The following is a 25,346-nucleotide window of genomic DNA, read 5'->3' as shown; positions in this document are numbered from 1 at the left end:
CTGACGGTACCACCACTTACTTGGGCGGTACCATCACCTATAGGCATTAATGGCTGATGGTACCATCACTCAATATGGCAGTACCACTGCCCAAACCACCTAGGAGGCTGAGCCTCAAGTGGTACCACCTCTTGGGCTAGCTAAGGTTCACTAAATGGGCCTTTCTCTTAGCCCAAAACATCCCCAATTCTGACCCGATGGGCCCCTAATTGAGTTAGACTGATTACACTCAAAACTAACTCAATTGGACCTAAACTACTTCGATCTAGATAAATTATTACAAGCATGAATCCTATTTTATCCAACATGTCATTAGTTCATCCGGTACTTCGTTTGATCTTTCGACGCATCGTCCTCTCCTTCGGCATATTGCCCAATTCACATGTTGACCTCTGTAATATCCAATCTCCTTGGTGCAATCTCCAATCCTTCGGCCCAATGCCCGAACTTATGACACGAAGTCCTTCTATCGGTACGTTGACTAATCCTTTGGCTCGACGTCGAATCTCCTAGCATGTTTCACTCTGGCCCAACGTCTGATTCCTCCTGCTTTAATCGATTTACCTTTTCTGATCGAAGTTAGTCCTACATCACTCAAATAGATTAAATCGTAAACCCATCAATTAATATCATTATCAAAATTTGAGATTCAACAAGAAGTTCATCGTAGATCTAGGAGTCATGTTGGGAAGTGAGGAGTCAATTCTCTTATATTACAATAACAATGGGGTGATTACTCAAGCAAAAGAACCAATGTCTCAACATAAGTCTAAGCTTGAGGATATATAGTAGTGGAAAGAGTTCTATCCGAAAATAATATTGCAAATCCACTAACGAAGCCATTGTCTCAGATTGTTTTTAAGCGCCATAGGGGTTTGATGGGGATCAGACATGTAGGTGATTGGCTTTAAATCAAGTGGGAGATTGCTAGTCATAGGTGCCCTACAAGCCAATCACATGAGTGATGGTACGTGTAATATGATATGCACTCTTTTTGCTTATTATATTATTTGGTATTTTATCACTTTATCTTGCATGTTGTATATATTGTGATAACCATGGACCTAGGCAATGGGAATTAAATCATGACGAGATCACAATAATGAGACCGATTCATCATTAAACACATGCTCTAAATAATCCTGATTGTAGATTACTCGAGTGGGACATCGAGATAATAGGATAGACTAGTGTGCTATATACCCATCCATATGATAGAGACGACTGGTCTCATAGCTACTCGTGTGGGGACACTAGGGATATAGTGCAGGTGCTAATTGGAGAATGAGTTCATTGATTAATTTGCTCACGGAATGCTGGATGGTTGATGACACCTTATTGTCATATAATGATTCCATCATCCTAGTGGTGTATCTGATATTTAGACTTGAGACACCAAGGATGTCCTGTATGAGTACCTCTTTCATACTAGACTTGTAGATTTAGAAGTTCCAGATCTAGCATAACTGGTCATCGAGAATGGTAGCCAACCTTACGAGGGCTATTAAGTGTCGATAGATGATCATCCACTCTTGATGTCATAAGAGAAATATCTCATGTATTCTTACTTAGGCAAATCCCCGGTCAGGGTCATTCAGAGTGAGAGAGAAAGAGTTTTTTGAGAGAATCTAATTAGAGTGAGACTCAAGTAAAAACCGTATGGGCCTGATAGCACCATGCCTTGTATATGGTCTTTTAGATATTACATGAATGAGGGACTATAGATACACAGTAACTAAGGATAGACATATTTAATGGATTGGATTCTCTTGTATTATCTATGTTATGATCGTGCTTCGATAAAAACCTCAACGATTCAAAAACTTTCGTTCGATTAAAAAACTATGTCGGAAATGTTGAAGGTATGATTGACTTAAACTAAGTGCAATAAGCAATTAAAGAAATATCAATGACAATAAAAAAGAAAACAGAAATGCAAACTGAGTTTTATAGTGATTCGGTTGTCGTGACCTACGTCCACTCCCGATTCCTCCTCCGTTGAGGCCACTGGCATCCACTAATGGTCTTCTTTCAATGAGCGAAGACCAAATACCATCTTACAACTCTTTTCTCCATGGTGTGGAGATAACCTTTATAACCCACTCACCCCTCTCTTAAACTGAAATCAACACTTAGAGCTAGAGGATGGGAATTCTCATAAGATTACAATAGCCTTTTCCCCAATTTTTATTCTCAATTTGTGTGTATACTGAGTAGGGATGAGTGGGGCTTTTATAGGCCCCAAATAATTCAAATTTGGAGCCAAAATAATCTCATCCTAGATTTTTAGGGTACTAGAGATACCACCACCAGTATTAGGCGATTCCACTACCAGTACTAGGCGGTACCACCGCTTGACAAACTGACAACTGACGGTACCATCGCTTGTCAGTCTGACACTATAACACCCCTCATTTTTTTAAATTTTATAAGGCCTTATTTGTAATATAGGGACCTAAATATAAATATTAGAAATTGGATATAATTTGTAAAAGATTCATATTAAGTTTTAACAAAAAAAAAAATGAAGGACATGTGTCACTAACTAACCTAAGGAGGGTGCAACCTATGTTTGTTCTAAGAATGCCACATAGGCTTCTTTCATGCATGCTTGCTACCTAATAAATTCTTGTGTTAACTAAACCTAAGTAATTAAAGGAGAAACTAAAGGAAAACTTAAGAACTGTAGCCAACTTGGGCTTGAGAGGAGAAGGGAAGAGGAATTAAAGTAGAGGAAGAAAAAACTTTACTTTAGCTTGAGATTTTGCATCAATTCCACACCTTTGGGATTTTGCATCAATTCCACACCTTTATAGAACTCTTGATCTTTGATTTTATCTTATTCCTAAAAATTTTGGAAGATTTTGGCTTTATATATGATATTTCTTTCGTTTGGGAATAAAATTATGAATCTAGAATTTTTCAAAGATTTGACCTTTTGCTATTGTTCTAGTTATAACTTTCTGCTCCGATTTTGGATTCAGGTGAAACTAAATTTATTCGAAAATAGACTCATACTTCTTTCTTTTAACACCTAGAATGGTAAATTTGGAGTCTATTTACCTATCCAAACTATTATTTCAATTGACCCTATGAAATCTATAAGATAGAGACTATCGATTTTGACCTTTTAGTACTCTGTTGCTTATAACTCTCTGTTGAAAACTCTAATCTATACAAAATATGATTTATCAAAAACTAGACTCATATTTCTTTGTGTTCATATCTTATTTGAATTATTTGGACCATAAATGCCTATTAAATCATCTGTTCAAATCAACTCTATGAATTCTGCAAAACAGAGATAATGTTCTCTTACCTTTGGTTACTAAACTGTTAATAACTTAATGTTGGAATCTCCAATTCATACAAAACTTAATTTATCTAAATTTAGATTCATACATCTTTCGAATAATTCCTATTTTGGGTAAATTAAATCATAATTGGTTATCCAAATAATTTATATAATGTGTCTCTCAAATTCTATCAGAATTGAGCTTTGATCGATTCCGCCTATTCTTGTTTTGTCTCTCTAGAAATTGATTTTAGCCAACATTCTTATTTCAGTTGAGCTTTACATTATTGCTTTGAATCCCTATATACTCTTGTCCTTCAGTTATTTGTATACCTAAATCTATTATGTAAAGTTCATGTTTGTATCGTAATGTTTCGTATAGGCACATGCAGTCTGATGTTTCGCATGTGTTTCTGATATGTCCCAATTTATTATTCATAATACTCTTTTATACTTTGGTGTTTGTGAGATAATATAAAACTTTGTCAGAAATGGTAAAGGGATTATTTGGACTTTTGCCAGAAATGGTAAAAGGGTATGTGCTTAGAGCCCACGATGCTCTAGATTACGTTTAGTGGTCATTCAAAAATGGATGAACCATGTTATGTTATGATCTCACTTCACCATCTATGTGTTTGATATAATATCTAGAGCTTTGGTTATGTGCTTCTATGTGCACTTTGGATAAGAATGAAATGTATGCAATGTCAAATGCGACGTTTGAGCTTTTGTTTTGTATTTGTTCTTTGATATACTCCAAAATGCTTTCTATGTCATTGATATACTCTAAAATATTTCATTTGTTATTGATATGCTCCGAAACATTTCATACACCATTGATATATTTCAAAATATTTTAGCCTCCATTGATATGCTTCGAAATGTTTCATCCGCCATTGATATGCTCCGAAATGTTTCTATGTCATTGATATGTTCCGAAAAATTTCATACGCACTTGATATGCTCCGAAATGCTTCATATGCAATTGATATGCTCCGTAACATTTCATACGCCATTGATATGTCTCGAAATGCTCCTTACATCAATGATTTGCTCTAACTAATCTTTACTCAATTGTTATGAACAAAACATGCTTCGAACGAAATGACATTATAAATCTGCATTTAATAAGTGGCTATCTATAAACTCTTGTATCTCTGCCTTGTATTTGGTACCTTATTTGTTTGAAACTGTCCTCTTTCGCTATGGTTATGTTAGTGGCTTGTTGAGCTCTATGTGCTCACCCCATTGCTATATAAATTTTTTATGATAGCTTATCGCTCGCTAAAATATTTAAATTGGGCTAAGGCTATGGAAATCTAGAAGACTTTGGGCAAACCTTTGGTGGATGATATATTTTTGTTGTATAAGTATACTTGGTGTCTAATGGAATGTTTAATGGTAAATCTGAATTTATGAGCTTTATAAAAGTTTAAAGAACCTCTCTTGTTTAGGATTTTAGAGTGTTAAGTTTAATTTGTGTAATGATATGAACTTATGGTAAATATTGGTTTTGTGATTATGTAGAATCCCACACTTGTGGATTTATGTGGTGGTTATTGTCTTGGTGAGTTGGTTTCAAATTTTATGATTCATCGAGCGATGTGGTATATGAATTTAAACTGCATAGGTTTTATGAATTGTGGAATTATGGATGTGAATGACTTGAATATTTTCTCAGTATCCTCTGTTGAATCTCGTATTTTGATGATGAAACTACTTGATATATGTTTATGATTTAATCTGCGTTTTGAGTGACGCAGGATGCCTCGATCAGGATGAGACAATTAAAGCAGGAAAATCATGTTGTGCCAGAGGAACATGTCAGAAGATTGGACGTCGGGCTGGTGGATCGGTCGACGTATCGACAGAAGGCTTCGGGCCGTGGACTCGGGCATCGGGCCAAGAAGAGCGGGTATTATGCCAAGGATATCGGAGTTGCGAAGTCAACAGGCCGATTGGGCAATAGGCTGCAGGAAAGGACGATGCGCCGAAGAATCGGACGAAGCGTCGAGGGACCAATGACATGCCGTACAACTTGGTTAATTGTTTAGGATTAATTGTCTCGATCGAAGTTTTCCTTTAATTGTGCAGGATTAACTATGATAACGATGAAGACATAAAGCGAAACAAAGTGTCGGAGTCAAGCGCGAAGGATTTGTTGCAAGTTCAAGAGTTCGACGGAAGTCCGAAAGTTCATCGGGAATGCTACCGGAACTAGCCGAGAATGAGTTGGGAGCTTGCCGAAGGATTTTCGGAAGCTCGCCGGAAGGTTCGTTGGAAGTTCGCGGAGCTCGCCGAGAAAGATCGGAGCTTGCCGAAGAAGCTCGTTGGAACTCGCTAAGAACAAATCGTAAAGTCTAGGAGCTTGCCGGGAGTCCGCAAAATGGTTTCCGAGAGTTCATCGGAAGACCGCCGGAAGTTTGCCGAAAGCTCGCCAGAAGAAGTCTTGACTTGCGGACTTTGTAATAGCTTATAAAATGTCTTTAAAATCATAGTTAGCACATTAATTAGGGTTAGGATTAGGTGTTAATCCTATAACCCAAGTAGGGGCCAATTAGGCCCAAGTTCGGACTGGTTTGGGCCAAGTTTGGAGCCAAACCAAGTGAGCTGAAATAGTGAAAGAGGTGGCACCGCCCCAGCCAGGAGGTAGCACCGCCCAGGCTATGTCTCCCAGCGAGACTGGGAGGTGCAACCGCCCCAGCCAGGAGGTGGCACCGCCTGGGGCTCAGTCTCCGAGCGAGACTGGGCGGTGCAACCTCTCTGACAGAGAGGTGGCACCGCCTGAGCTCGGTCTTCGAGCTCTGGCAGAGAGGTGCAACCGCCTCAGTCAAGAGGTAGCACCGCCTGGGCTCAGTCTTCGAGCTCTGCCAAGCGGTGCAACCTCTCCAGTCAGGAGGTGCAACCGCCTGATCCCGGAATTCCGGGATTTGATCGTTTTGAGCTCCAAATTTGAATTGGGTTGGGGCCTATAAATACCCCACCCATTCAGCACTGAAAAGATATAGACCTACACCGAAATCTTGATCTTTTCTGTGATTCTAAGAGCTCAAAAGTGTTTAAGTCTCCTCCTTCTGTTCTTCAAGTTTTGAGTTGTAAAGTGAGGAGAGAAAGGTCTGTAAAGGTTGTCTCCTGAGCCTGTCAAAAGGAGAGAAACTGTAAAAGGGCAGTTGGCCTTCGCCTATTGAAGGAAGGCCTCTAGTTGACGTCGGTGACCTCGTCGGTGGAGGAAGCCAAAAGTGGAGTAGGTCAAGACTGACCGAACCACTCTAAATCTCTGGTTTGCGTTTATTTTGAGCACTTTATCATTACTGCAAACCTCCTTCATAACTACTGCTCTCTGTGCTTTTACGAATAAGTTTCTAAGTGTTGTTCCTTCCGAATCTGCATTAGGACGTAAATCGGTGTTTTCGTACATTACAGTTTACGTTTACGTTTTGATTCTGCAAAACTGTCTTTTGCGTCTTCACGAACAAGTTTCTAAGTGCTGATCTTTCCAAATCCGCTTTCAGACGTAAACCAGTGTTTTCGTGCGATATTTACATTGCAGTTTACGTTTACGCCTTGATTCTGCAAAACTGTCTTCTGCGCTTTTACGAACGAGTTTCTAAGTTCAGATCCCTTTGAAACTGCGTCTAGACGTAAAATTGCGTTTAGACGTAAAACTGTCCAAACTGTGTTTAGACGTTTTAGACGTAAACTGAGTTTAGACGTAAATCTGCGTTTAGACGTAAATCTGTGTTTAGACGTAAATCTGCGTTTAGACGTAAAACTGCGTTTAGACGCAAACTACGTTTAAACGTAAAACTGCATTTTAGACGTAAACTGAGTTTAGAGGTAAATCTGCGTTTAGACGTAAATCTGCGTTTAGACGTAAATCTGCGTTTAGACGTAAAACTGCGTTTAGACGCAAACTGCATTTAGACGTAAATTGTGTTTAGACGCAAACTGCGTTTAGACGAAAACTGCGCTTAGACGCAAACTGGGTTTAGACGTAAACTGCGTTTAAAAGTAAAACTGCGCTTAATCTTAAGTAATCTTAAAATCGGCTTTTACATTGAAATCGTTTTTATCGAACGAACGCAGCCTTCATTTTTAATCGCTGAAAGATTTCCGCTGCACTAATTCACCCCCCCCCCTCTTAGTGCTCTCGATCCTAACATCCTCAAATGTATGATTGGATCCTAGAATGGATTATTGTTGAATTATAATATTATCAATTCGGGGGGGGGGGGGCGTGATAGACACTAGGTGGTACCACCACCCAGTCTGGCAATACCATTGCCTAATATAGTCTTGAAGATTATGTTTGAGCGGTACTTTCACCGATCTAGACAGTACTGTTGAATCTTAGATTTTGATGATGAAACCAATTAGTGAATTAATGATCTAATCTATGTATTGAGATAAGTGATGCAAGACTAACTATGATTGTGAGAAAGGCAAAATGATTAAAGAAGAATCAAAGTTAGGCCGGAGTCAATGATCAAGCATCAAGCCGGATGAATCGGGGGATACACCAAAGGATCAGACGATACAGTGAAAGCTCGTCGGAAGTTCACCGGGAGTTCGCTAAAAGCTCGTCGGGAGTTTGCCAAAAGTTTACTGAGTGGAGTACTCATATAAGACATCCTTGGTGTCTCAAGTCTAAGGACCAAATGTACCACTAGGACGATGGAATCACTATTTAACAATAAGGCATCATCAACCATCTAACATTCCATGAGCAGATCAACGAGTGAACTCATTTTCCAATGAGTACTTACATTATATCCCTAGTGTCCCCACACGAGTAGCTATGAGACCAACTGCATCCATCATATGGATAGGTATACAACATAATAGTTTGTCCGGTTATCTTGATGTCTCTCTCGAGTAACCTATGACTAGGATTATTTAAGATTTATGTTTAAAGGCGAATCGGTCTCTATCGTGATCTCATCATGATCTAATTCCCATTAAATAGATTCATGGATATTATAATATATTTATGCAACAGGTAATATAAAATGATAAAATATCAAATAATAATAATAAGAAAAAAGTCTGCGTGTCTAGTCACATGTGATATCACTTACATGATTGGCTTGTAGGGCACCTATGATTAGCAATCTCTCACTTGATCTAAAACCAATTACCTCTGTATCTGATCCTTATCAGACCCCACACTTAAAGACAATCTGAGACAACGGCTTTGTTAGTAGATCTTCGATATTATCTTCAGATGGAACTCTTTCAACTGCTCATCTCCTCAGGTCACGATCTCTCTGATTGGGTGGAAGCTCCTCAAAATGTGCTTAGACTTCTGATGAAACCTAGGTTCCTTCGCTTGAGCAATCGCCCCGTTATTGTCGCAATATAAGGGAATCAACTCCTCGCTGCCCGCATGACTCCCATATCTGTGATGAACTTCTTCATCCAAACTCCCTCCTTTGTTACCTTTGTTGTAGTAATGCACTCCGCCTCTATGGTCAAGTCAGTATTAGTATCTTGCTTGAAACTCTTCAAGTATATCGTTCCTCTATTCAGGGTGTACACATACCTCGAATTTAACTTGTTATCATCGACAGCAGACTAGAAACTCAAGTCCGTGAAGCCTTCAACCTTGAGGCTACTATCTCTATATACCAATAAAAGATTCTTAGTTATTCTTAAGTACTTAAGGATACACTTTACTGCTTCCTAATGCTCCAAGCCTGGATCCACCTATCTGCTTGTGACACTCAGAACATGTGTTATATCAGGCTTGATACATAGTATTACATACATGATAGACCCTATCGTTGAGACATAGGGTATCCTATCCATATTCCCTCTTTCTTCAAAAGTCTATGGGGACATACCAAACCTTGAAAATTTTCATATGATCGATATGAGTCCACTCTTGGAATTTTTCATATCAAACCTTTCGACAATGGTGTCTACGTACTTGGACTAGGACAAGCCAAGCATCCTCTTAGATCTATCTCTGTATATCTAAATCCCTAAGATATAGGATGCTTCCCCTAGGGGGGGTGGGTGAATTAGTGCATCAGATAAAAACGTCGGTTTTGAAATTTCCACTTCGTTGATTCCTCTTCCGTCGAGGAACTAAGTTTTATAGTGGTTCGGTCATTATGACCAATATCCACTACTCCGCCGAGGTTTGATCGTCGTGACCTACATCTAGAACCAAAATGCTTAAACTGGAGTTTATGTAGTACACTCATTAGGCATATATAAGCCAATCATAGCCATTGCCCACTTCAGATGTAGGACTAATTGGAGTATCATAACAACCCCCTTCACTCCTCTCTTAAATAAGACTAACACTTAGATCTTTTAGAGGAGTTCTCATAAGATTACAAAAGTATTTTTCTTCCTTTTTTCTCTCAAATCTTATGTATCTTAACCAAGGGTGAGAGAGGTATTTATAGGCCTCAAGTGGATTCAAACTTAGAGCCTAAAAGAGTCTCATCCAGGGTTTCCCGGGTCTTGGCGGTACCACCGCCTGTGCTGGGCAGTACCACCGCTTGCAGCACTAACACTAGGCGGTATCATCGTGTTAGAACCCTTACATATTTTAAACTTAGGATTGATCTCTTTAGGGGATCGACCTCCTTGTAACTCTATAGGGGTTCTTCCCTCCGAGTAGATGCTTAAAGGCTGCAGAAAAGATTCATCTATTGCTTATCAAAAGAGAAGGAATACATGTCTATTTATAGGGCTTCTAAACCCTAACTCCTAATATGACTCCTACTCAAGACTCCTACTTCTAACCAACTCCTAATAGGACTCCTACTCAATACTCCTATTCCTTTACAACTCCTAATTCTTCTCTAAGAAACAACCTCCTAACCCTAGCCGGCCTCTTCACTTTTTAATAGGGGTCGGCTTAGGTAGGTTTTACATGAATGTCCCTCTCAATTAGGACTCTCCTAGCTAGAGTCCTAACACATCGCCCAGTCTCTCGGAGATTGTGTCTGGGCAGTACCTCTGCCCAGACTAGCGGTACCACCCCCTGACACAGTCTCGAAGACTATGCCACGATAGTTTCACTTGTTGGATCACTATTTGGGCCTTTTCACTTGGCCCAACACAGTCTAAACTTGGGTCCAATTGACCCCTACTTAAGTTGGCCTAATTCCAACCAAATTATGTGCTAACTATAAATTTTAAGGCATACACTAAGCAAATCAAGTCTGATTAGTCTAGGTTTCTTCTAGCGAGCTTCCGGCGAACTTCTGACGATCTATTGACAATGTTCCAACAGACTCCCAACAAGCTCCTAGACTTCACTACGATCTTCTTGGCGAGTTCTGATGAGCTTCTTTGGCAAGTTCCTTAGACTTCTCGGTCTATTCTAGCAGAACTTCCGATGAACGTCCGGACTTCTGACGAACTCTCGAATTCCCAACGAAATCTCATTCTTGACTTCGGGACTTCATTTTGCTTTATGCCTTGATCACTATCATAGTTAATACTACACACTTAAAACCTACTTCTATCTAAACAATCATTACAAAGCTTAAATCAAATGTTGTCTGACATGTCATTAGTTCATCGACGCTTCGTCCGATTCTTCGGCCTCTTGTGGCCTATTGCCCAATTGGCTAGTTGACCTCCGCATCTCCGATTTTCTTAGCACAATTTATGCTCTTCTTGGCTCAATGCTCGAACCCATAGCCCAAAGCCTTCTGTCGATACATCAACCAATCCTTCGGCGTAACATCGAATCTTTTGACATGTTCTACTCCGGCCCAACATGATTTTTCCTACTTTTAATTGGCTTTCCTTGATCGAAATTTCTTGCGTCACTCAAAATGCACATCAAATCATTAACACTATCAATTGGTTTCATCGTCAAAATCTGAGATTCAACAATCTCCCCCTTTTTTATGATGACCACTAATTGATGACGGAGTTAACCTTAACTCCCCCTATCAATATATCGTATTGATAGAACCTTGAATTCAAATTGAATTCAAGTCAAAGCAATATTTCATCATGAATATATACAACACATTATATGCATATCATTGCATTGCATGCATCATTATAATAAGTTTTGCATGCATCATCATAAATATTTCAAATCATTATGGTATTAAAATATAAAAATATATTATATCCTACTATGTATGATTCTCATATCATCATATCTTCTCCCCCTTTTTCATCAACAAAAACGAGAAGTGCAACTATCAAGTTTTAGATATGTAATTTCAAATCATTGCATTGTAAACATAATCTTAAGTTTTATCATCATGCAAGCTAGTAATTTTCTTTCTTCTCTCTTGAGAAGTGCAATTTTTTTGCTTCCTTGGCAAAGCGCAAGTTAGCAAAATTTTACATCATTTTAGTACATGCAAGCTATCAATAATTTTGAGTTTTGTATGTCTGTAAAATTTGCTAGATATGCAAGCATGTTTTACTTTTTGAGATAGGCAAGATAGCACTTTTGCTTCTCTTGAGATTGTAAGCTAGCAATTCTTAGTGATGTTGAAGATAGCAAGTTCTTTCTTCTCTTTTAAGAAGTGCAAGCTAGCAATTTTGCTTCCTAGCAAGTTTTTCTCTTTGCAATTTGTAAGCTAGCAAATTTAGCAAGTGTTACATCATATTAGAACATGCAAGCTAGTAAATTTTATAACATTTTAGAACATGCAAGCTAGCAAATTTTACACATATGAAAGTTGGCAAAATTTTACATCTTTTGAGATGTGCAAGATAGAATTAGCAAATATTTTTGCATCTTCTTGAAATGTATAACTTAGCAAATATTGCTTCTCTTGAGATTCTCAAGATAGCACTTCTTACTTATCTTTTGAGATGAGTAAGCTAGCAAGTTTGCATCTTTTCATGATGTGCAAGCTAGCATAATTTGCTTCTTCTTGAATTGTGCATGTAAGCAAATTTATCTCCCCCTTTGTCATTATCAAAAAGAGGGGAAGAATATAATTTTGTAATTCTTTTCCCTTTACATCAATTTTCACATCATGACAAAGATAAATTTAAATCAAATGTAATGAGGTATACAATTTATGAATATAAGGGAGTATCATAAATAAATCATGGCATGAAAGATATAATATCAAAGATTATTTGAATACCAAAAGACATGATTCATATAGAAAATTTTCTCTTAAACAAAATGAAAGAATCATATGAGAATAAAGAGCAAGAGATCTTGATTCATAAAAGAAAATCTTAAGTTAAGAAATCAAGAAAAGATTCTTGATTCGATTGAAAAAAAATCTTATTTAGATTCAAATCATCAAATCATCAAATCATTAAAATCATTTTCAAGAGATTCAAAATGACATAAATTGATTTATCAATCTCTTGATATGCTAGCGATTTTCTTTCTCCCCGTTTCCATTGTAAACAAGAAAGAAGAAGAGGGGAATTTTTAATGGTGCAATTCAATTCCTTCTTACATCAATGCTCTAAGCATCACATAAATACAAAAGTAATCATATGAAAATCATGACATGAAAGATGAAAGATCAAGAGAGATTAATTCATAAATGATTTATCTTGACAAATCTTCTTTTTAGTAAATAACAAAAAGAAATTTTAGGAGATTAAATAGTCAATGATCTTCAAAGTAATCTTATGTTATAAATTCTGAGAAATCAAGAGAAAAACAATGATTCATTTGGATAAATCTCAATAAGAAGATACAAGAACACATAATAAGATATCTTGTTTCATAAACGATTTCAAGTTATAAATCTCGAGAAATCAATATCATGATTTCAATAAAACCCATTAAATTCAAATCTAAGTCATCAAAATCACTTTAATGGCTCACAAAATTCATAACATAAATAGATTCATTAATAAGGATCTCTAAGACGAAAACTCGATAAGATAGAGATTTAGAAATTTTCAAGAGATGTATTCCCTTTTTATTTCATACAAGCCTTTGCTAAATAAAAACATGCATCATCGTTTAAAACTGAAAAATTAAATTTCATCACAACAAGGATCAATAAGCTATAAATCACTAAAGAAAATCATCATTACTTTGGGCATGATACCAAAACAATAAATTTTTTAAAACATCATTACTTGGGTATGCATGATACTAAAACATGGTTTTAAGTTTTCAAAGTATAACATGATTTTAAATCATCAAGCATGGTTTCGTTGAACAAAAAGTATTATCAATCAAAATCAAAAAACAATATGGAAATCATCAAGATACACATTATTACTTCATTACATCATTAAAACATCAAGCATGATTTCATTAAACATAAAGCATTTTTCTTTTTTTAAATGAATCTAATTTTTCATGCTTAGTGCTAGGAGTTAACATGCAATTGTCATGCTTAAATTTTTAATTTTTTTTATAAAATCACTAGAAAAAGAAGCATGATAATTTTTATATATTTTTTTTATTTTTTACTAACTAATTAAAAATAACTCATGAAAAGCATCAAGTAATTTTAAAATAAATTAAAGAAGTTTCATTTGAGTTGTTTACCTCACTTTTGAGAGTAATTAAAGCAAAGTTCGTCGTTTCATCTTAATCGGTTTGTTCTTCATCTTCGGATGAACTCGATTCATCCTAAGCCACCTTATGTGTTTTCTTCTTCTTATTTTTTGGTTTATTTTTGTTCTTTAATTCTTGTTTTAAAAACATTTTAAGCTTCATTGTTAAGAGTTCAAAGTTATTATCACTTGAGCTTTCGCTCGAATAGTCTTCATTTGTTCTATGTACAAAATCCTTACTGTTCTTTGGAATATTGTTTTCAAGTTCATCATGTGCCACATAAGTTATTTCGTAGGTCATCAATGACCCAATAAGTTCTTCAATCAGAAAATAGTTCAAATCCTTTACCTCTTGAATGACCGTTACTTTAGGGTCTTAACTCTTTGGAAAGGATCTCAATATTTTATTAACGAGTTCAAAGTTCAAAAAACTTTTACAAAGAGCTTTTAGACTATTGACGACATCCGTAAAACAGGTGTACATATATCCAACAGTCTCGCTTGGTTCCTTATGAAATAATTCAAAATCATACATTAAAATATTTATTTTAGAGTTTTTAACTCTACTAGTGCCTTCGTATGTAATTTCGAGTGTGTGTCAAATGTCAAAAGCTGTTTCACAAGTAGAAACCCGATTGAATTCATTTTTGTCTAAGGCGCAAAATAGAGCCTTCAAAGCTCTAACTTTTAAAGAAAATGTTTTCTTCTCCAAATTATTCCAATTATTCATTAGAAGAGAACAATTGGAATAAATATGACACTTTATCTTTATCATAATTTAAAATTTGATATAAATGAAAATGAATTGCATCATTATTTTATTAGTCTCCTCTTTTTGCCAATGACAAATGGGGAGAAAGAATTGCTAGTGGGCACATCTCAAAAGAGAAAGATTTGCTAGCTTGCACAATTCAAGAAGATACAAAAGCATGCTAGCTTGCTCATCTCAAAATAGAAGCAAAAATTGCTAACTTGCATTTATCAAGAAGCAAAAGTTGCTTTCTTGAACATTTCAAATATTGCTAGCTTAAATTTTCTAAAATGATGTAAAAATTTGCTAGCTTGCATGATGTAAAACTTGCTAGAATTGTTAGCTTAAACATTAAAGGAAGCAAAAATTGCTAGCTTAAACATTGCAAAGAAAGCAAAATTTCTAGCTTGCAAGCTCTAAAATGATGTAAAATTTGCTAGCTTGTATATTCTAAAATATTATAAAACTTGCATATCTCAAACACTTGATAGTTGCACTTCTCCTTTTTGTTGATGACAAAGGGGACGAAGCTATGATGACAATCATCCATAGAATGATGTATTGAAATTTTGATTATGCATGATTTTATGATGACATGTTGATTGGACTCATAATGATTTCATGATTAAATTTACCTTGACTTGAATTCAATTTGAATTCAAGGTTCTATCAAATGGCATATTGATAGGGGGAGCTAAGGTTAACTCCATCATCAATTTGTTGTCATCATAAAAAATGGGAAGATTGTTAAATCTCAGATTTTGATGATGAAACTAATTGATGGTGTTTATCTAATTGTTAGAACCCTTATAGATTCTAAACTTGGGGTTGATCTCTTTAGGGGATCGGCCTCCTAGGAACTCTATAGGGGTTCCTCCCTCCAAGTTGCTGCTCAAAGGCTACAGAAAAGATTCATCTATTGCTTATCAAAAGAGGAGGAATACATGACTATTTATAGGCTTTCTAAACCCTAACTCCTAATAGGACTCATACTCAAGACTCCTACTTCTAATCAACTCCTAATAGGACTTCTACTCAAGACTCCTATTCCTTTACAACTCCTAATTCATCTCTAAGAAATAACCTCCTAACCCTAGCCTGCCACTTCACCTCTTTAATAGGGGTCGGCTTAGGTAGGTTTTACATGAATGTCCATCTCAATTAGGACTCTCCTAGCTAGAGTCCTAACAGACCCGCACTCTTCAAATCAGCCTTGTCCTTGAGGCTGACAATTCATGAATTTTAAGAAATTGATCTTCAAGTCGTCATAGTTCTCCCAAGTGGCATCTTCTGTTGGTAGGTTCACCCATTGTATTAGCACTTTAGTAGTAGGTTGTCGTCATCGAGTCACGATCCGTCGATCAAGAATGGCACTTGGCTGGGTCTGGAGTTCTCCTTGTATAGTCATATTTGGTGGGTGGCTTTGGGCTGTCTCCAAGCACCTATTTACAACTTTTGTTTGGCCGTTGATTTGTGGGTGATATGTCGTACTCCTTTTCAATTTAGTGTTAGGACCAGAGCGGCACTAAGAGGGGGGGGTGAATTAGTGCAACGGTAAAGTATGATAAACTTTCGACGATTTAAACACTTACGGAAACTTCGTACGATAAAAGCAACGTTTTGTTTGAAACCGTTTCAATTGCATTTTAACTTGAAGGCATATGTAAGAAGGAGACAAAGAAGTAGAGCATCAAAATGAAGATGGTTTGCAGTAATATAAATGACAATAAGATAAATGCAAACCAGAGAAGACGGTAGTTTATAGTGGTTCGGTCAATCGTGATCTACATCCACTCCTCCGATTCCTCTTCCGTTGAAGCCACCGGCATCCACTAATGATCTTCCTTTACTAGGCAAAGATCAACCTCCTTCTTACACCCCTCTTACAACCTCTTACAAGTGGTTCACCCTTTTACAAAGATTTTAATGAAAAGAAAGGAGGTGAACACTCAAGATATTGAAAACAAGACTTTTCCTAAAGCTTTTCTCAACTTCTAGCTTCTCCAAAAGGTTGTATTCTCTGCTGAGAAATGAGGGGTATTTATAGGCCTTAAGAGGATTCAAATTTGGGCTCCAAAATTTGACTTTTCTCTGGTTTCCGAGGCCGACGATGCCACCGCCTGTCAGTGGCGGTGCCACCACCTGTTAGTGTCTGACACTGATAGTGGACTGGCGGTGCCACCGCCCAGCCAAGCGGTGCCACCGTCCAGTCTAGGCAGTGCCACCGCTTAGGCCAATTCAGCTCACTGGTTGGGCTCCAAACTTGGCCCAAACCAGTCCGAACTCGGGCCCAATTGGCCCCTACTTGGGTTATAGGATTAACACCTAATCCTAACCCTAATTAACGTGATAACTACGAATCTAAAGATATTTTCTAAGCTATTACAAAGTCCGTAAGTTAAGACTTCTTCCGGCGAGCTTTCGGCGAACTTCCGACGGTTTTCCGATAAACTCTTGGAAACCATTCTGCGGACTCCCGGCAAGCTCCTAGACTTCACGATTTGATCTTGGCGAGTTCCAATGAGCTTCTTCGGCAAGCTCCGATCTTTCTTGGTGAGCTCCGTGAACTTCCAATGAACCTTCCGGCGAGCTTCCGAAAACCCTTCGGCAAGCTCCCTACTCATTCTCGACTAGTTCCGGCAGCATTCCCGACGAACCTTCGGACTTCCGTCGAACTCTCAAACTTGCAACAAATCCTTCGCGCTTGACTCTGACACTTTGTTTCATTTTATGTCTTCATCGTTATCGTAGTTAATCCTGCACACACAAGTAAAACCTCTACTCCGATCTAGACAATTATTATAACGCGAATTGATATTATGTTGCCCGGCACGTCATTGGTTGGTGCTTCGTCCGATTCTTCAGCGCATCGTCCTCTCTTACGGCTTGTTGCCCAATTGACGGTTGACCTCCGCAACCCCGATATCCTTGGCGTAATTTCGCTCTCCTTGGCCCGATGCCCGACGTCCGAAGCCTTCTGCCGTCCAATATCCTGACGTGATCTCCTCCGGTGCAACGTCAATTCCTCCTGCGTTAATTGTCTAATCCTGATCGAGTAGACCTGCATCACTCAAAATGCAGTTTAAATTATAAACACATATCAAATGGTTTCATCATCAAAATACGAGATTCAACAATCTTCCCCTTTTTGATGATGACAACCACTTGATGATGGAGTTAACCTTAACTCCCGGAGTTTAAACAAACTCCCCCTATCAATATGCCATATTGATAGAACCTTGAATTCAAACTAAATTCAAGTCATTGCAATATTCATTATGAATACTTGCAACACATCATCATAAACATATGCATAAACTTATGCATCACATGTCATGTTATCAACATACTTCTCCCCCTTTGTCATCAACAAAAAGAAGAAGTACCACAGTCATGTGTGTGTTATTATCATGTAATCTAGCAATTTTACAATGTTTTAGAACTTGCAAGCTAGCAATTTAGAGATGTTCAAGAAAGCAACTCTTGCTTCTGTTGAATCTCGGATTTTGATGATATAATCAATTGGTGGGTTAATTGATCTAATCCATATTATTGAGTTAAGTGTGCAGGATTAACTACGATAACCAGAAAACATAAAGCAAGGATACCGGAGTCGAGCTCGATGGACGTTTAAGAGACCGAAGAATCATCGGAGATGCTACCGGAACCATCCGAGAAGAAATCGGGAACGTGTCGGAAGTTCGCCGAAGAAATCGTTGGAGGCTCGCGGAGATCACCAAGAAGGCTCGGCTACTCATTAAAGTCATCACAAAGATTGGGAGCTTGCAGGGAGTCCGTCGGAAGAAGTTCGTCGGAAAGCTCGCCGGAACAAGACTCGACGTTCGCGGTTAAAAAACTTGCTTAGGATGTTTTTTTTGTGTTATGTAATTCACCTGTAATTAGGATTAGGATTAAGAGATAATCCTATATCCTGGTTAGGGGCCAACTGGGCCCAAAGTCAGATTTGATTTGGGCTAAAATTAAGCCAAACAAATGAATTGGAGAGCCAGGCGGTGGCACCGCCTGGCTGGGCGGTGACACCTCCTTGGCTGGGCGGTTGCACCGTCCAGCACCCGAGCGCTAGGCGGTGGCACCGCCTGGCTAGGCGGTGGAACCTCCAGCACCGGGAACCCTAAGAGAATTCAAATTTTGGAGCCCAAAATTTGAATCCTCTTGAGGCCTATAAATACCCCTCAAATCTCAGCTGAGGTTACAACTTTTGAGAAGCATTTTGATTGAGAGAAAAGTCTTAGAAAGTCTTAGCAAGTCTTGTTTTCAATTTGCTAGAGAGTTCTCCTCCTTCTTTCTTATTGAAAATTTGTAAGAGGTTGAGCTGCTTGTAAAAGGTTGTAAGAGGGGTGTTTACCCTTCCATTTCAAGAGACTTGCTAGTGGAAGGTGGGAGCCTCATCAAAGAGGGGCCTCGCAAGTGGAGTAGGTCATTTGACCGAACCACTCTAAAAATCGGCGTAATCTCTGGTTTGCATTTTATTATTGTCATTTAGATTACTGCAAATCTTCTTACTGCTTTAGTTCCTTATTACTCTTGCTGCGCAACTTTAAGAATACGCCTTCAAGTTAAACTTTTCAAGTTTCGTTCTTAACGTACGAAAGATTTTGTTAAAATCGAAGTTTTAATCCGCTGCACTAATTCACCCCCCCCTCTTAGTGCCGCTCCGATCCTAACAGCTTCTTGAAATATGCAAGTTTTATAAGCTATCAAATTCAAATATATGTAAGTTGGCATTTTTGCATTTTCTTGATGTTTCAAGCTAGCAATTCTCGGTGATGTTCAAGATAGCAATTTCTTCTCTTTTGAGAAGTGCAATTTTTGCTTTTTTCTTGAATTGTGCTAGCAATCTATCTCCCCCTTTGTCATTGTCAAAAAGAAGGGAAAAACCCTTTACATCAATTTCTAAATCATGACAAAGGTAAGTAATCATTCTTCTTTATGCATCATTATAGTTTCAATGCACAAATTCATTAACATTACATTTCATTTTTTTTTTCTTTTATGCACGATACCAAATCATCATTATGAGCATATTAAACATGATATTCAAGCATTCATGATATATCATTTTGGTAATATAATCATAGCTATTCAAATGATGGTATCTAAATGTCAAAATTCATTACATCCCATCATGCATGATCAATGACTTCTCATTTGTATTTCATGCATTATTTCATTTCATCTCATAAGGAATATCAAGAAGAGTTATTGGGTGATGAGATAAATATTTTATGAATACACAAAATTGTATAAAAATCATATCATAAGTGTTTCATGTATTCATATTATCACATGAAGCATACAAGACAATAATGCAAAGAAATCATGTCATAAAGGATATCAATGTGAAAATTCGCAAAGATCACATGATACAATCCCAAAGCATGATATAATTATGCGATATATCATGAGATGATTGTTAGGATCGAGAGCACTAAGAGGGGGGGGTGAATTAGTGCAGCGGAAATCTTTCAGCGATTAAAAACGAAAGCTGCGTTCGTTCGATAAAAACTAATTTGATGCAATAGCCAATTCTAAGATTACTTATGATTAAGTGCAGTTTATGTCTAAACACAGTTTGCATCTAAGCACAATTTAAGCAGTTTGCAGTTTGCGTCTAAATGCAGATTGCGTCTAAGCGCAGTTTGCATCTAAGCGCAGTTTGCGTCTAAGCTCAGATTGCGTGTAAGCGCAGTTTACGTCTAAACTCAGATTTACGTCTAAACGTAGTTTTACGTCTAAACGCAGTTTTACGTCTAAACGTAGTTTTACGTCTAAACGCAGTTTGCGTCTAAACGCAGTTTTACGTCTAAACGTAGTTTTACGTTTAAAAGTAGTTTACGTCTAAAACACAGTTTTACGTCTAAACAGAATCAAGACGTAAACATAAACTGCAAAGAAACTTGTTCGCAGAAATCAGTTTGCAGTTATAAACAGAATCAAGACGTAAACGTAAACTGCAAAGAAACTCGTTCGCAGAAATCAGTTTGCAGTTATAAACAGAATCAAGACGTAAACGTAAACTGCAAAGAAACTCGTTCGTAAAAGCGCAGAAGACAGTTTACAGTTATAAATAGAATCAAAATATAAGTGTAAACCGCAATGTAGAGATCGTACGAAAACACCGATTTACGTCTGAATGCAGATTTGAAAAGAACAGAACTTAGAAACTTGTTCGTAAAAGCGCAGAGAGCAGTAGCTATGTAGGAGGTTTGCAGTAATGATAAAGTGCTCAAAATGAAAGCAAACCAGAGATTTAGAGTGGTTCGGTCAGTCTTGACCTACTCCATTTTTGGCTTCCTCCACCGACGAGGTCACCGACGTCAACTAGAAGCCTTCCTTCAATAGGCGAAGGCCAACTACCCTCTTACAAATTCACTCCTTTTGACGGGCTTAGGAGACAACCCTTACAGAAGTTTTCTCTCCTCTCTTTACAACTCAAACTTGAAGAATAGAAAGAGGAGAACTAGCAGTTTTGAGCTCTAAGAAACACAGAAAGATAGCAAGATTTCGAGTGTGTGTTCTATTCTTTCAGTGCTGAATGGGTGGGGTATTTATAGGCCCCAACCCAGTTCAAATTTGGAGCTCAAAACGATCAAATCCCGGAATTCCGGGATCCGGCGGTTGCACCTCCTGATTGGAGAGGTTGCACCGCCTGGCAGAGCTCGAAGACTGAGCCTTTGGGCGGTGCTACCTTTGTCAGGGGCGGTTGCACCTCTCTGCCAGAGCTCGAAGACCGAGCTCAGGCGGTTGCACCGCCTGACTGGAGAGGTTGCACCGCTTGGCAGAGCTCGAAACTTGAGCTATGGCGGTGCTACCTCTTGACAGAAGGGGTTGCACCGCCCAGTCTCGCTCGGAGACTGAGCCCTGGGCGGTTGCACCTCTTGGCTGGGGCGGTTGCACCTCCCAGCTTCGTTGGGAGAACCTCTCCTGGGCGGTGCCACCTCTGGCCCTGGCGGTGCCACCTCTTTCACTATTTCAGCTCACTTGGTTTGGCTCCAAACTTGGCCAAAACCAGTCCGAACTTGGGCCTAATTGGCCCCTACTTGGGTTATAGGATTAACACCTAATCCTAACCCTAATTAACGTGCTAACTATGATTTTAAAGACATTTTCTAAGCTATTACAAAGTCCGCAAGTCAAGACTTCTTCTGGCGAGCTTCCGGCAAACTTCCGGCGGTCTTCCGATGAACTCTCGGAAACCATTCTGCGGACTCCCGGCAAGCTCCTAGACTTCACGATTTGATCTTAGCGAGTTCCAACGAGCTTCTTCGGCAAGCTCTGATCTTTCTCGGCGAGCTCCACGAACTTCCAACGAACCTTCCGGCGAGCTTCCGAAAATCCTTCGGCAAGCTCCCAACTCATTCTTGGCTAGTTCCGGTAGCATTCCCGATGAACCTTCGGACTTCCGTCGAACTCTCGAACTTGCAACAAATCCTTCGCGCTTGACTCCGACACTTTGTTTCGCTTTATGTCTTCATCGTTATCATAGTTAATCCTGCACAATTAAAACAAAACTTCGATCGAGACAATTAATCCTAAGCAATTAACCAAGTTGTTCGGCATGTCATTGGTCCCTCGACGCTTCGTCTGATTCTTCGGCGCATCGTCCTCTCCTACGGCCTATTGCCCAATCGGCCAGTTGACTCCGCAACTCCGATATCCTTGGCACAATAACCGCTCTTCTTGGCCCGATGCCCGAGTCCACGGCCCGAAGCCTTCTGTCGATACGTCGACCGATCCACCGGCCCGACGTCCAATCTTCTGACATGTTCCTCCAGCACAACATGATGTTCCTGCTTTAATTGTCTTATCCTGATCGAAGCACCCTGCGTCACTCAAAACGTAGATTAAATCATAAACATATATCAAGTAGTTTCATTATCAAAATACGAGATTCAACAATCTCCCCCTTTTTGATGATGACAACTACTTGATGACGGAGTTAAACTTAACTCCCGGAGTTTAAACAAACTCCCCCTATCAATATGCCATATTGATAGAACCTTTAATTCAAACTGAATTCAAGTCATTGCAATATTCATTATGAATACTTGCAACACGTCAACATGAACATATGCATAAACTTATGCATCACATGTCATGTCATCAATATACTTTCATCAACATACTTCTCCCCCTTTGTCATCAACAAAAAGGAGAAGTACCACAATCAAGTGTTTGTGATATTGGTTCAACTCATTGCATGAAAAACATAATATCAAGTTTTATCATCATGCAGTTTTGAAGCCGGAAAATTTAGCAAATGTTGCATCATGCTTAGAACATTCAAGCTATCAAGTTTTAGATATGAAAGTTTTACAGCATGCAAGATAGCACTTTTATAACATGCAAGCTAGCTATGTTGCAACATTTTAGAACTTGCAAGCTAGCAATTTAGAGATGTTCAAGAAGGCAACTCTTGCTTCTTGAAATATGCAAGTTGCAAGCTAGCAAATTTTTACGATATGCAAGTTTTGCTTCTTGAGATAGGCAAGATAGCACTTTTGCAATTTTTGTTTGGCAAGCTTGTGATGTTCAAGATAACAAGCTCTTTCTTCTCTTTTGAGAAGTGTCATTTTTGCTTTCGTTGCAAAGTGCAAGCTAGCAAAATGCCAAACTAGCAAGAGATAATGTTTTACATGAGGCAAGCAAACAATTTGGCAAGTGTTACATTTGCATCTTCTCTTTAGATGTGCAAGAAAATAAACAAGTTTTGCATTTTCTTGACATTTCAAGCTAGCAATTATCGGTGATGCTCAAGATAGCAATTTCTTCTCTTTTGTAATTTTTGCCTTTTTCTTGAATTGTGCTAGCAATCTATCTCCCCCTTTGTCATTGTCAAAAAGAAGGGAAAAACCTTTTACATCAATTTCTAAATCATGACAAAGGTAAGTAATCATTCTTATTTGTGCATTATTATAGTTTCAATGCACAAATTCATTAACATTACATTTCATTTTTTTTATGCACGATACCGAAAAATCAATCATCATCATGAGCATATCAAACATGATATTCAAGCATTCATGATATATCATTTTGGCAACATAATCATAGATATTCAAACGATGGTATCTAAATGTCAGAATTCATTACATCCTATTATGCATGATCATTGACTCCTCATTTGTATTTCATGCATTATTTCATTTCATCTCATAAGCAATATCAAGAAGAGTTATTGGATGATGAGATAAATATTTTATGAATACACGGAATATCATAAGTGTTTCATGTATTCATATTATCACATGAAGCATATTATCATTTTTAAGATTCATAACATGAATAACATTATTACTATTTCATCAAAATCAATTTTGAGATTCACACAATATCATGAAATCATTAATCTCGATAAGTTGGGAAAAGCATTTTCTTTTTAAGTGATTCTTTTAACACATCATAAAAAACTCATTCATAATTCAAGTGATTTACAAGATATCATAAATGAATTTATCACTTGTATTTCATCAAAATCGAGAACTCTAGAGATAGAAAATGATTGAAGCATTTAACATGATTGATGCATGATTCATATTTAAAGTGTATCTTATGTCGTAAATACGAATCAAGCATTTGTCAAATCTGAAATCATCCTCAAAATTACATTCAATAAATTCATGTATGACAAGCATAGATTTATTGAAAAATCAATAAGATAAAGGATTACATTTCAAGTGTTCATCAATTGTAGCATTTCATCATATGGTAAGATATCAATGCGTAAAACTGTGAAGCAAGATTTTGTTTGATATCTTGATACAGGGCATGATGTACACATTTCGAATATTTTAGCAAGTGTAGCATTGCATCACATGGTAAGATATCAGCTCGTATGATGCAAATTTTTGTTTGATATCTTGATACAGGGCATATAGCAATGATAGCAATCATATATTTCTTGGTGATGCAAGCATAGGATAATCATAGCATAGTGTTTATAGCATCAATTCATATATTTCTCCCCCTTTTTTTTTAAGTGTTTCATCTTAAGTGATCGATTTCATGTTAGCATGCCTTTTCATTTATATCAAATGAAAACATGCATCAATGTTTAGGATCGTGAAATGAATTTCATCATAAAACCGTCAATCACAAAAATCATCATGTATAACTTTAAAATCTCAAATCTTTATTCTTATGTCAAAATCATACATTATATTTAACAAACAAAGACAATGAAAAATATCAAGCCTTCTAGACAAAAGCCATGTATCGTCATTGAAAAGCAATATGAAAATCATCAAAATATATATTTTTGCTTCTCAAGCACATAAATAAGATTTAATCTCACTAGGTGTACAATCATTAGATTTCTATCTTGCATTAACATAAGACATGCAATTTTCATTATAATTTTCAAAATTACAAGCATGATCATATTTTTGCATTTTTATTATTAAATTATTAAAAATGTAATTTTCAATAAAATTTAAAGAAAAAGAAAAATGCATCATGAAAAACATCATGTAATTTCGAAGTAAATTAAAGGCATTTTGATTACCTCAGCGTCGAAAGGCGTAAAGGCGTAGTTTGCCACCTCGCCTTTGTTGATTTTCTCCTCGTCTTCAGAGGAGCTCGATTCATCCCAATTTTTGTTCTTCTTCTTGCGTTCAAAGCAAGTAGTTCCATTCTTTTTACTTTTTAATTTTTGTTTCATTTGTAGTTTAAGTTCACCATCACTTGAGCTTATGCTCGAGTGGTCTTCAAATGTTCTATGTCCCAAATCCTTCCTGTTCTTTGGAAGGTGGTTCTCAAGTTCTTCACGTGCATTGCACGTCATTTCATATGTGATCAATG

The sequence above is a fragment of the Musa acuminata genome, chromosome BXJ2-11, assembly GCF_036884655.1.
Source record: "Musa acuminata AAA Group cultivar baxijiao chromosome BXJ2-11, Cavendish_Baxijiao_AAA, whole genome shotgun sequence".
NCBI classification, from domain to species: domain Eukaryota; kingdom Viridiplantae; phylum Streptophyta; class Magnoliopsida; order Zingiberales; family Musaceae; genus Musa; species Musa acuminata.
This window is presented reverse-complemented; position numbering follows the sequence as displayed.